The following is a 13,873-nucleotide window of genomic DNA, read 5'->3' as shown; positions in this document are numbered from 1 at the left end:
CTGAGGCTTCCTTGCATTGACTGAGGGGCTCAGCTGGGCTCCAGATGCTTGACCTCCTTCCCCAGGAGGCTGTCACCCCGATCTCAGGGAGCACATCCTCCATGGCTCCTCCTGCCTGCCTGCTGGGCTCCCATCTAATCGTTTCCCTCAGACCCTGGATCCCCACAGGCCCCGTGGGATGCCTGGGGATACCCGTGTCATCTGACTTGATCTGAGCTTGGGCATGCTCCTCCTCTAGCCCTGGGGACCAGGATGGACACGGGGCACCCAAGGGTGATTGAGAGCAGAGGGCTTGTGTGCAGGTATGAGAGAGGGTCAGCCATAAACAGAGGGGAGAGAGAGACAACACATGCCTCAACCAGACTGCCTTCATGTTTTACCAGGACTTCTGCAGGAGCTTCCAGAACGGCCTTTCTGTATTTACCTTGGGTACTGCCCTGCCCCACTCATCTACTCCCCACACAGGGCTAGAATGACCCTTAAGTATATTGACCTTTGCAGTACCTGCCTCCAGCTTTTCTCTGGCTGCCCATGACTCTGAGCACAGATGCCAAACTTAACTGTAGACCAAAGCAGCATGCAAGAGCCTGGGGGCCCCTGAGGGCAGAGCTGGAAGCCAGGTTCACTCCATCCCTAGGGGTAGGACTGAGGGGCTGGGAGATGGGAGCAGGGACGGAGGGAAAGTCCATCCAAGGCCATGTTCTGACATGGTCACCCATCTGGGATTGCACCTGCCAGGACCTTCTGAGGAGCCTTCATGGGATGCCTCAGTCTCCTTCTCTCCAGGGAGGAAAGGGGAGCATCAGGGTTTGGCTCTCACCCCCACGGGCCTGCTCCACAGGGCACCAACTCTCTGTTTCCATGTGTGGAGCATGTGAGCACCTAACTGGCTCCAATGCCTGGAGCCCAGGGCAGGAAGCCAGAGACCCAGGACCTGGAAATGGTCCCAGCACGTCTCCTAAGACCCTCCCCACGTGCTGCAGAGCCCTCTCTGCACTTTTGTCCAAACCTTCCTTGGAAGACTTTCCTCAGTGCCTCAGGCTCCCTCTCAGCCCGTGTTTCCCTGAGGCTTCAACTGGCCCTTCCATTCCTTCCTGAAGATGTCAGCAAGAAAAAAAGCAAAGTGAAGTCGCTCAGTCATGTCTGATTCTTTGTGACCCTATGGACTGTAGCCTGCCAGCCTCTCCCATCCATGGGATTTTCCATGCAAGAATACTGGAGTGGGTTGCCATTTCCTTCTCCAGGGGATCTGGAGAAGGATCAACTCAGGGATCGAACCATCAGCAGTCATGGCCATCGCCTGCCTGACCTTCAGAAATAGGAGTTCATTTCTTCATCAGTTCCTGGAGAATTCCCATCCTGCACAGACTTCTGGGCAGGGTTTCAGGCACTGGATACAGAACCATTCAGTGTCCACCCCCATGTCTCCCTGAACCCTTAGAGCTGGACCCCACTGAGCTCAGTGTGTGGTGGATGCAATTCCACAGTGACCCCTGTGTCAGGTGAGATCCCTGTGGTTCTGAGCAACAGAAACTGAGTCTGACTAAGTGAGCACAGAAGAGGGTGCTGGGGGAAGCAGGGCAGGTCAGAGAAAGGAAAGAAACCCCCAAACTCGCACAGTTCAGGAAGTACAGGAAGCAGGACAGGTCCCCCTGCAGGAGCTCACGGTCTGTCCCCTGAGGCCCCTGCCAGCAGGGGCCTTAGGTCCAGACACCAGGAATCCCAGTGTCAAATTCTCAGGACACAAAATAGCTTGGGTCCAGGGACTATGTTTTTGGACCAGTAGGTCAGGCTGAAGGATGAGGAAGATGAATGGGTAACAGGGACCCTGAACCCTGGGGATAAAGTCTCAGGTCAAGAGGCTCCAGATGGAGTGCTTCCTAGATGCACGTGTGCCCTCTGCCCAGACCAACAGACATGACTCTCCTCACGCTGTTCTGGGTCCAAGCACCCCACGCACGACAGTAGGTGCACCACTCACTTCCCCAGCTGGAGACAAACACGAATCCCCTCCACCTGGTGCATGTCGCAGGGATGTCAGGGGTGAAGGGCCCCAGCGCGATACCAGTGCTTCTCCTGCTCTGTTGAGCCCCTTTCTCAGTACTCTGCATGTATGTTATACATGTGCAGGCAACAGGGAGGTGCAGTAGGGACCCGACCTCCAGGAATATTGCTCCCCTGATACCAGTCTTCACTGGGATCCCACTCCCTGTTCCTCTTTCCTGCAGGGAAATTCACTCCTGTGGAGCCTGGGCTGGGCCATCGCGGTGACAGCACTGTCACCTGGATCCTCATCGGATCCTCACTGCACCTCTGAGAGCAGGTGGTATCACCCCCACGGAGAACAGGAGGAAGCTGGGCCCCGGGTCCAGAAACGTGGCCACGTCCCCTGCCTGGGAAGGACTGTCTGGGGAGGGGCCTCTGTGTGCTTCCAGCCTCTTTCCTGCATCCAGGTTGAGCTGACTGGTCGGGAGGACACAGGGTGTCCTGTCCCAGGAGGAAGTGAAGCAAGCACGTGGTGTTTCTGTAGCACAGCTGTCCTGGGTCCGGGCCAGTGTACCTGCCTTCCCGGAGCCCAGGTCACGTGGCTGTCTGTCGCCACCTGCTGTCCTGTCCCATGTGGGGAGAGACTGGCAGGGGTCTGTGCCACACTCACGTGCCCACCACCCAGGACCCGAGTCCCTCCCAGCAGGGCCTCTGGTGTGGTTTCTAGTTTCTCTGCAGGCCCTGGCACTGGGTGGTTTTAAGCTGCTGCTCCCATGTCTCAAAGGTACCTTGCAATTCACAGAGCCGCCTTCACACCAGCTGCACACAGCCTCCTGTTGGCTTGTTCCTGGGGCTTAAACCTAACTGAGCAGTGTTGTTCTAAGTTGCAGAGGTCAGTATTTACACTAAAGCTGCTTCTTTTCAGCAAGTTGTGTTGCTTGCACAGAATATCTTCCAAGTGTTTACACTCAGATGAGTGATGAGCTGGGCTGGGCCCCATCTCCCTGTCAGTGACAATCGGTGATAAGAGACTTGTTCTGTCACAGCCCTGCTTCCAAACCACGTGTAGTCCCAGCCAGCTCTCCTGCCTGTGGCTGCACCATGCTCAGCCTCTGCTGCTTAGCTCCTCTGTCTCCGAAGGCTGCTAAACCCACTCTTGACTTACATTACCTGTTAAACATAAAAAATTAGAAAAGCTTTTCTCTATTTACCTACGGTAAAGCTGCCTGAACCCTGATGTCCACTGTGACCTTTAGTAGAAGTGCACGTGGGCAGAGACACCCAGATGTAAGATTCTTTCAGGGCTGAGGTTCTGTGTTTGTCTGCAAGTCTAACTCATTACTTCCCCTTTGCTGACCACAACTTGTTCCCTTCCCAACCCCTTCTCCACTATACCCCCAGGTCCTGTTTCCCTGTATCTGGAAAAGCCTGCTCATAGTGAAGCAGGACTGACCCTGACTCCAGGCTCCTCGCCCAGCCTTGGCCTTGCTCCAGAGCTCAGTGGTGGGTACTGCTGCGGGGAGTGGGGTGTGGTATGGGGTAAGCATCCAGCTCTCCTCTTCTAGATCAAAGACCTGGACAGCAACCTTTACCCCATTGGCCAGAGCAACATCAGCAAGTCAGGCAGGTATCACATGGGAAAGGGGGAGAGAGGGAGGGGCTGGGAAGAAGCCCACAGGGTGGGAGAGTGATTTGCCAAGGGCCTCACGCTCTGTTGGTGGCAGGTCTTCCTTCACAGATCCAGGGTAGGATGTGCTGAGCCAAGAAGGACCTGGCTTGTCAGAGCTGAGCTTGTTTTTCTAAGGGGTCAACAGGGAGGGGGCAATAGCCCAGGGTGGGGCCCTGTAGGTGGGCAGGCCTGAATGACTCAGACATGAGGGCTTTCACTTTCCCTTTTGCTTCCTGGTGTATATCTGGGCCCAGAGGGTGTGTGCGGTTTATTGAAGAGATGCACAGCTGGTGACTGCATCTGCAGAGCTGAGAACAACTGGATCTTGTTCACACTCAGGCAGAGGAAGACTCCTGGGTAAGCAGGGGGTTAAGACTCCGCCTAACTCCCCATCCTCAGGATGCATGTCTGAGAAAAGGATGATTGCCACTAATTGACAGAAGAAGGGAAATGGAAGCTCAGAGAGGTGAGGTCAGGGTCTGAGGCAGCAGGTTAAGCAGGGGCAGAGCCTGGATATGGAGGCAGGTGTGTCTGAGGGCTTCCTCCCATCCCCCGGGGCCCCTAAACAGTGCAGAGGGAGGGTGACACCTGCTCAGGTGGGCTCAGCTCAGGATGTGGACTCCTGAGATGTGACTGGATACCCGAGAAGGAAGGGGATTTTGGGGGTGCTCTGGTCCTTTGGCCTAGAACACACAGAAGAACTATACAAAAAAGTTCTTAATGACCCAGATGTCCACAATGGTGTGGTCACTCACCTGGAGCCAGACATCTTGGAATGTGAAGTCAAGTGGGCCTTAGGAAGCATCACTAGAAACAAAGCTAGTGGAGGTGATGGAATTCCAGCTGAGCTATTTCAAATCCTAAAAGATGATGCTGTCAAAGTGCTGCACTCAGTATGCCAGCAAATTTGGAAAGTTCAGCAGTGGCTACAGGATTGGAAAAGGTCAGTTTTCATTCCAATCAGAAAGAAAGGCAATGTCAAAGACTGTTCAAACTACCACACAATTACACTCATCTCACACACCAGCAAGGTAATGCTCAAAATTCTCCAAGCTAGGCCTCAACAGTATGTGAACAGAGAAAATCCGGATGTTCAAGCTGGATTTAGAAAAGGCAGAGGAACCAGAGAGCAAACTGACAACATTCACTGGATCATAGAAAAAGCAAGAGAATTCCAGAAAACATCTACTTCTGCTTCATTGACTACACTAAAGCCTTTGCCTGTGTGGATCACAACAAACTGGAAAATTCTTCAAGAGATGGGAATACCAAACCACCTGACCTGCCTCCTGAGAAATCTGTATGCAGGTCAGGAAGCAACAGCTAGATCTGGACGTGGAACAACAGACTGGTTCCAAACTGGGAAAGGAGTACATCAAGGCTACATATTGTCACCCTGCTTATTTAACTTATATGGAGAGTACATCATGAGAAATGCCAGGCTGGATGAAGTACAAGATGGAATCAAGATTACTGGGAGAAATATCAATAACCTTAGATATGCAGATAACACCACCCTTATGGCTGAAAGCAAAGAAGAACTAAAGAACCTCTTGATCAAAGTCAAAGAGGAGAGTGAAAAACTGGCTTAAAACTCAATGTTCAAAAAACTAAGATCATGGCATCTGGCCTCATCACTTCATGGCAAATAGATGGGGAAACAATGGAAACGGTGACAGACTTTATTTTCCTGGGCTCCAAAATCACTGCAGATGGTGACTGCACCCATGAAATTAAAAGATGTTTGCTTCTTGGAAGAAAAGCTATGACCAACATAGACAGCATATTAAAAGGCAGAGACATTACTTTGCCAACAAAGGTCCGTCGGGTCAAAGCTATGGTTTTTCCAGTAGTCATGTATGGCTGGGAGTGTTGGACCATAAAGAAGGCTGAGCACTGAAGAATTGATTCTTTCAAACGATGGTGCTGGAGAAGACTCTTGAGAGTCCCTTGGACTGCAAGGAGTTCACACCAGTCAATCCTAAAGGAAATCAGTCCTGAATATTTATTGGAAGAACTTATGCTGAAGCTGAAGCTCTAATACTTTGACTACCTGATGCAAAGAACTGACTCATTGGAAAAGACCCTGATGCTAGGAAAGATTGAAGGAGGGGGGAGAAGGGGACAACAGAGGATGAGATGGTTGGATGGTATCACCGACTCAATGGGCATGAGTTTGAGCAAGCTCTGGAAGTTAGTGATGAACATGGAAGCCTGGAATGCTGCAGTCCATGGGGTTGCAAAGAGTCAGACAGGACTGAAGGACTGAACTGAACTGAGGAGAGGCCAGGTATGGCATCTTGAGCCCATAGAGTGAATCGGATCCCAGTCTACCATGAACAAGATTTCTGACCTTGGGCGAAACACATAACATCTATGCTTCAGTTTCCTTATCTTCAAACAGGGATACAATAGTACACACCTCAGGGTTATTGGAATAATATACGTTATAATTTATAAAATCTTAGAGCAACTGAAGTGTAGAGCAAAATCAGAAACACCTGAGGCTCTCATCAATAGCTGTTGCTATATCAATAATGATCTTTATCATTTCAGTCAGGTCTCAGGAGGGGTAGTTGATAAATGCTCTTTTGCCTTCTAAAAAAGGATTAAACATAATCAACATTTGCTTTCTTTCTTTACCTCCAAGCACATGATATTTACAACCAGAACCAAAAGAAAATCTCTCAATATAAAGATCTGCTTAAAAAAAAAAAAAAAAAAAGACAACTGAGAACTGACAAGATTGAAGGGATGGCACTCTCCTATATCATGAGTCTAAATATAGATTGGTAGTTTCTTTGCATAACAGTGTGGCTCTAGGTATGAAAAATTTTTACGTATTGATACCCTCAGACTCAGTCATTTTACTTCCAGAAATAGCTTAAAGAAATATTATCAAATGAAGGCAAACTTTTCTACAAGAAAGATGTTCTTTGCACTATTATTTACATAAATAATTAGAAACAGCCTAAAAGTTCAACAGTCAGGGGATGACAGCAGAGAGGACTGGGCACCATCAGGGGTCCTCAGCCACCCAGGGCAGAACTTCAGGGATTGGGTAGGGTCGGAGGGACTTCAGGCCCTTGTAGGATAAAGGCTGTTGCAGAAGCTAGGAGGGCTTGGGCTGTGGGAGCTGCAGCATCAGGAAATTTATTAAAGCAGAGACTGGAGCACAGGGAGCAAGACATCATTTTAGAATGAAAACACTCATTTGTTAATAAACATGTCTACGAATAAATATTTTTATATTAAAAAAGGCATAGGGCATAGTCATCACAAATGTGGGATGTAGATCGGAAAGACCAGGCTCTGGAACCAGCATGAAAACTTGGGCTGACCTAATTTTAGGTGAGTTTCAGGAGCCTGCATGTCATAGACAATGAATCAATATTAGTTATTACCAGTTAGTACACACAAGTGTTCCCTCACGTAATTTCCAGAGTATCCCCTCCTATCTGTTCTTCTGTGTCTGGTTTTATTGCCCCTATAACTTCGCAGATGGCTGTCTCCTGTCTGATTACCTTCTCCTTGTGCCCCAACAGGAGAGCAGGACTCTAACTCAGGGTGGAGAGAGCAGTGGGAGGATGAGTAACTTTCCTTAACTAGTGGCCAGCAGAGCCCAGGGGACAGAGAAGCACGCTGGGCTAAGTCCATGGTGGCACTGGTGGCTGTCCTAGTGGAAGCCGCTGGAGACCAAACCCCTCGCTGCTCCCTGCAGTCACTGCTCACTTATGATGGAGCCTGCAGTCTGTTTTTCCTTCCCAAGGGTGAAGCCACACCTCCTTCTAGCCTGACGCAGACAAGGAGCTGAAAGGAGATCTCTGAGATCCTGCTACTGCCATGAACCCAAAAGACCTCCGGGACTGCTCAGGTAGTCAGCTGTCGCTTGTTTAGGTGGTTCCTACTTACGACCCAGAACTGAGATGCTGCCAACTATCTGAATTAACCTAGAGAAGAATCAAGAATCAGAAGGGAATAGATAAGCATCCTCGTGTCCCATGGAGGCCAAGGGGACTTCCCCAACCCTGGGGTCTGTCCCTAGCCTCCTTTCTGGCCCTCTTCTCTGGGAGCCATGCCAAGGTGCTTGGTTTCTCCCTCCCAGTCCCTCAGATCCCAGCTCATGACTCAGAAGTGAGGCCAGAACAGCCCACAGCCAGAGGGGACAGCAGAGGGAGGCCCCAAGACCAGACAGGGCAGGGAGCGGAGGTCCCGCAGCATCCCTGAAGCTTCTCCTGCCCTCTCTCTTGGTCCGAGCCTCCTCGTGCTCCCATACCTGGGGCATCACCACAGAGGCTATTTCTTCCAACTCTCTCTCTGCCACCTGCCCAGCTGCTCTGCAAGGATCAGTGGACCCTGAACTGAACCCCAGTTTGGCCTTTGTCGCCTCCCCTTTGTGTGATCTGGAGCACAGTTATCTGACCTCACCTGTAAAATGAGAAGAATATTTCCCTATATTGTTATGAGGATGAAATGTAATGTGCTCTGTGGCCTGGGCCACACAGTAGGTCCTGCTGAGTGTGGAACTGTCCCCTCTACCTAGACTGTGTTAGATCCAGGTGCAAAACTCCCCCTCCCCCAGAATCACCTCTCCCTCCAAGCTGTGTCACCACACCCACCCAGGGATGTCATATATAAGCATGTGCTTACCAGGTCTGTGAAGAAAGCTGAGTGCTGAAGAATTGATGCTTTTGAAGTATGGTGTTGGAGAAGACTCTTGGGAGTCCCTTGGACTGCAAGGAGGTCCAGCCAGTCCATCCTAAAGGAGATCAGTCCTGGGTGTTCATTGGAAGGACTGATGTTAAAGCTGAAACTCCAATACTTTGGCCACCTCACGCAAAGAGCGGACTCATTGGAAAAGACCCTGATGCTGGGAGGGATTGGGGGCAGAAGGAGAAGGGGATGACAGAGAACGAGATGGCTGGATGGCATCACCGAGTCAATGGACATGAGTTTGAGTGAACTCCGGGAGTTGGCTTTGGACAGGGAGGCCTGGCAGGCTGTGATTCATGGGGTCGCAAAGAGTCAGACATGACTGAGCAACTGACCTGAATTCAACTGAACTGAACCAGGTCTGATACCTCAGGCAGGTCCTGGCTCTACTGACCTCAAACACCTCTGCAGATAACCAAGTTCTCTGTCATTTCCCGTACCCACCCACACCCCAATCAATAAACAAACAGATTTAGTGCTCTGGGATCCCTCCATATGAGACCTGGGTTCCTTTCACTCTTACTAAAACAGGAAAAAGAAAAAAAATTAACAACCCTTCATGCTGCAGGATAGACAGAGAGAGTAGTGAGCTGGTATCTCTTCCTCTTCAAATAAGGGCACAAATCATCTTGGATTTGGGCCCCACACTTATGACCTCATTTCACTGTAATTTCCACCTTAAAGACCTTATCTTCAAATAGACTCATTGAGGTGGGGGTGAGGCTATGGCTTCAACATATGATTGGGGCGGTTGGACACAGTCCACCCATAACCCCAGGTGAATCCATCACGAGTACCCCCAGGTGACTGCTGCTCAGGAAGATTAACTTTAACCAGTTTATGCTCAGTACTATTTACCATTTACATTACACCATAATTTCTTCTCATCCTAGTCTTTTATCCAGTTAGGGTAAAAGCTTTTTTGAGGATATCATTGAGTATATCTAGAAGAGAGTAAGCAACGAAGAGCTGCAAGACCTGCTCACTGAAGTCAAAACCCAGGAGAATTTTGTGATTGAGGCCCGTTTGTCCAGGTAACCTACATGGGTGCATCAGGAATGTTTCCCACATCCCCCCACCTCAGGCTAGCTTCCTCCTGGCAGGCCTCCTCCAGGGGTCAGAGTGGAGCAGAGGGTTCAGGCTGGGGGACTAGTAGGCAGGCTTAGGCAGCAGGACCAGGACTAGAGTGAGGACAGTGGGCCCCGAGGACACAGAACTGAAGGGGCTGTGACCCTGGCAGAGGTCCCCTGAATGGGAGGGGGACATTTCTTCCCTCCTGATGGGATCCCCTCAAGCTGGGCTAGAGGGCCCTGGGTGACCGTGTCTGCACACCCTGCCTGGGACCTGGCGTCTCCCTCCATCTGGGACCCTCTTCTAGTCTACGTGGAGCCGCCCTGACAGTGGAAGGCCGTGTGGCTCAGGGAGCCCTCCAGGGTCACAGTGAGTGGCTGCAATTGTGTGTCATTTGAGGGATTCTGAGGAGCCTCACGCATCCCCAACAAGAGGAAAACATTTCCTCCACCAGCTGTGCAAGTGCCAGTCTCTTCAGGCTCAGCCGTTCAGACGGGTGTTTCCTCAAGTCTCTTGAATCTTTAGAGTTTCCATAAAGTTGCACACGGCCTTAGGGTGCAGGTATGTGACGCTGTCGCCAGGTAAGGTGTGAGTTAGGCTGGTGGCCCCCGAGAGGTCAGGGTGCTGGGCACTGAAGGATATCAGGATTCCAGTTACAGTTTATTGCAGAGCGGAATTCAGGTTCCATCAGCTCCCAGACAGCGTCTGGGCGGGTTTCACACATGAAGCTTCCATTGTCCTCAGGACGAGTAACTGCCCTGGATTCAGTGTGAGGCAGGGCGCACAGAGCACTGCCCCAGGGGTGCTCACCCTGCTCAAAACAAATCGTGACGTTTTTTAAAATGTTCATTTTGCCTGAAATATAGCATCAAGTAAGTTGGGGAGCTGTCATAGGATGCGATTTCTGGAAAGCTCTGGGTATGTGTACTGTGTATTTTGCTTATCTGTGCAATGTCTGCAGTGCTCAATTTGTGCCTCTCTTCATATTGTCATAGTCTTTCTTTTCTGTTAGTTGCCAGTAAGTTAATTCGGAGTTAAAGAATTTTAAATGCACGACAACAAAAGCCCTTTTGTGATGTTGAATGAGAATAGGTCCAGGCCTCAGTCTTATTTATTATCGTGATGCTTTATTTGTCTATTACTGTGATTTCCAAGCTAAAAAATTAAAAACAAATTACTAATACCCTGGCCTGTTGTCTCTGAGTACTCCCAGAGGTCAGACTAATGCCCTAGTGTCCAGCTCCTCTGGAGGGCAGTGCAGATATTACATGACCCGAAGCCACCATTGTATGTCACTTTGTCAAACTGTCCAGTTGCCAAAGGCCCAAGCAGTCAAGCACACTCCTATCAGCCAGAATATTCCAGGAGCTTAGGGGCCACTTCCCAGTTGCCAAGGGCAAAGAGCAGGTTGACTCCTCACTGCACACTAAGGCCCTTGAATGAAGGTTTTCTCCCCCAATCCCACTTGTGTTAGTTTCTCTGTGGACTTTCCACCCACAAGTCCTTTGGAAGTGACGCTGTTGACCTGCCTCTGAGCATTTTTATCAAATACCTCTCTTAAGACTATCTTAAAATGGCTTTTGCTTGTTTATTTCATGATTGAATAATGGAGTATCCATGAGGTACAAACATGTGTTTAATGTTGAAAATAATTTACATTTGCAAAAATTTTCCCTTGTCATTTATAATAAAATCTCTGTGGTTTATGCAGAATAGATCCATTCAGCTTATTTTACAGACAAGCAAAGTGTCTTTCTTAATCCCTTGATGTTCCTTGTTACAGGGAAGAAGTGGAGGCATTGCATGAATTTCTGAATGAGTTGAAGACAGACTTGGCTATGGAAGACCAAGAGAGATTCCAACAGGACCTGCTAGACAGGGAGAGGTTTTTAAAGGAGTTTCTTCGGTGAAAAAGGAGCTGGAAGAGAGCATAAAGCTCTAAGCACTTGCAGACAGGGTTGACAAGTCACACAGGGACTGTACCATCTTCAAGGTGGTGGCCAGCTCTACCGGCACTGTGTCTGGTGCTCTGAACACCCTTGGCCTGGCTCTGGCACCCCTGACAGCAGGGGCCAGGTGGCGCTCTCGACCATTGGGTTAGGGCTGGGAGCAGCAGCTGTGGTGACCACTGTGTCCACCAGCATCGTGGAACACTTTAGTAGGTCATCAGCAGAAATGGAAGCCAGTGGGCTGTTGTCAACTAGCATCAAAGAAAGGTGTCTGTGGGAGCTCGATGTCTGTGTGCACTAGGGATCGCTTTTTCTATGGCAAAAGTCTACAAATCCATGAAAGGGGTTAGGAAAAATGTCCATGCTGCAAAGCTGGTGAAAGACAACTCTCAGCAGCCCATGCTAAAAGCTTCACGAGCACTGTGCAAGTCTCTGTCCAAACCAGCAAGGAGGTGAGTGAAGCTTTCAAAGGCATGGCTCTGGCAATGACCAAAAAGACCTGGATATTGCTGGAAGCTTTGCAGGACTCTCCCTTCTAGTGGATGTGGGCTTCCTGGTAAAAGAGTCAGTGCACTTACATGAGGGGGCAAAGACAGAGTTGGCTGAGAAGCTGAGGCAGCCGGCCAGGGAGCTGGAGGAGAAGTTTAAGCAGGTCATACAGACCTATGAGCGGCTGAAGTAAGGCCCGACTCCCCCACCCCCAGAGCAGTACAGGAACCAGAGACACACGTGAGACCAAGGTTGAGAGCACCTTGTTAGAGGGGAAAGGAGGGGAGACAACACTGACGGAGCTGGGTGTTAGGAATCTGGCATTTCTGCAGCTGAGCACAGCAGGGGAGGAATGCATACAGGTGGAAGAGGGGAGAGACAAGGAAGGAGCCTGGGGCCTAGACTAAGGGAGGAGGGGGACTAGTGAGTGATTGGAGGGGAGAAACCACTTATTTTGGACTAAAGAACACATTGCGGGCAGAGTTCCCTCATTGCACGGCAACTAACAACGAGAGGCCAGGAATATGAAAGGCTTTAAAATGGGAGAAAGTCAAAGAGGAACCATAGCTGGGATCCAGGAGAAGTAGCCTGGGCTCCTCTATCGCCCTCCCCAGGGTTTGCTGTCCAGCAAGAAGAGTCTCCCCCTGGTGGTGGTCTCTAGCCCTCCTTCTCCAGCATCAATGCACCTTTGATCCCAGCACATTTATCTTAGTTAGGCAGTGACTTCTTGATGAAGATGGTGGTGGTGGTGGTGGCGGCAGCGATGAATACTCAGTGGGTGGAACATTTGTCAAGATGCAGGTGATATTTGGGACCAGGATACACTGAGTGACTAATGAAGTTCCTATGAAATTCCAAATGCTGTGTGAAACAGAGGTTGATTAAAAAAAAAAAAAAATTACAAAAGAAAGAAACAATGACACCAGAAGGCAACAACTGATCAAGGAACTTTGTGGTGTGTCAAGGTGATCAACCAGCCTGAGGTGAAGAGAGGCAGCCTCTCAGACCCTCGGTTTCTTCTTCAGCTATGGGTGGGGCTGGGTAAGACATTTCAGGTTCCTTTGTCTCTCCCCACCTTTTGTTCTCCAGACTCTGGTTCAATAAATACGAGCTGATTCACTGAGGCTTCCTTGCATTGACTGAGGGGCTCAGCTGGGCTCCAGATGCCTGACCTCCTTCCCCGGGAGCATGTCTCCCAGGATCTCAGGGCGCACATCCTCCATGGGTCCTCGTGCCTGCCCACTGGGCTCCCATCCAGTCGTTTCCCTCAGACCCTGGAGCCCCCAGGCCCCATGGGATGCCTAGGGGAGGCCGTGTCATCTGACTTGGGCTGAGTATGGAGATACTCCTCCTCCAGCCCCAGGGACCAAAATGGACAGGGGGCACCCAAGGGTGATTGAGAGCAGAGGGCTTGTGTCAGGTGTGCGAGACGGTCAGCCGTAAACAGAGGGGCAGAGAGAGAGCACAAGTCTCACCCAGGCTGCCTTCACATTTCACCAGGACTCCTGCAGGAGCTTCCCCTCTCCTCTTGGCCAGAGCCTGGACCTCAGAGGGTGAAGACTGAGCTTTGGGACCTTGCTATTTCTTATCATAAAAGAGAATAATTTGTTTTGCTGGAGGTTCACAGGAGTATCATGACCTGACATCAAGAAAAGGCTCTGACACCAAGAAGGTTGCAACAACTAATCAGGCCCCTCGCTTACCTTTCTCATAAAAGGGCTTTGCTGAGAGCTTCGGGGAGCTTGGGATTTTTAAGGCACGAGCCACCCATTTCTTTGCATGGCACTGCAATGAACCTTCTTCAGTTCCAAACTCCAACATTTTGGTATTGTTTGGCCTCACTGTGTGTTGGAAATATGGACTTGCATTCAATAAAACAGGCAGCCCAAAGTATTCTGTTGGAGCTTCAGGTCCCTTGAAGGGAGAGGTGGAGGCCAGGCTCACTCCATCCCCGGAGGCAGGACTGAGGGGCTGGGGAGAGTGGGCAGGAAGGAGG

The 13,873-nt window shown here is 50.2% G+C and overlaps 1 pseudogene; it reads left to right on the top strand.

Annotated features, from left to right (window-relative positions):
• The first annotated feature begins 103 nt into the window (after positions 1-103).
• Positions 104-13,198, top strand: LOC101905517 (apolipoprotein L3-like; annotated as a pseudogene).
• Positions 13,199-13,873: the final 675 nt, after the last annotated feature.

This window comes from Bos taurus, chromosome 5 (genome assembly GCF_002263795.3).
Source record: "Bos taurus isolate L1 Dominette 01449 registration number 42190680 breed Hereford chromosome 5, ARS-UCD2.0, whole genome shotgun sequence".
Lineage (NCBI taxonomy): Eukaryota > Metazoa > Chordata > Mammalia > Artiodactyla > Bovidae > Bos > Bos taurus.
The sequence above is the reverse complement of the archived record's forward strand: the minus strand, read 5'-3'. Positions and strand labels throughout refer to the sequence as shown.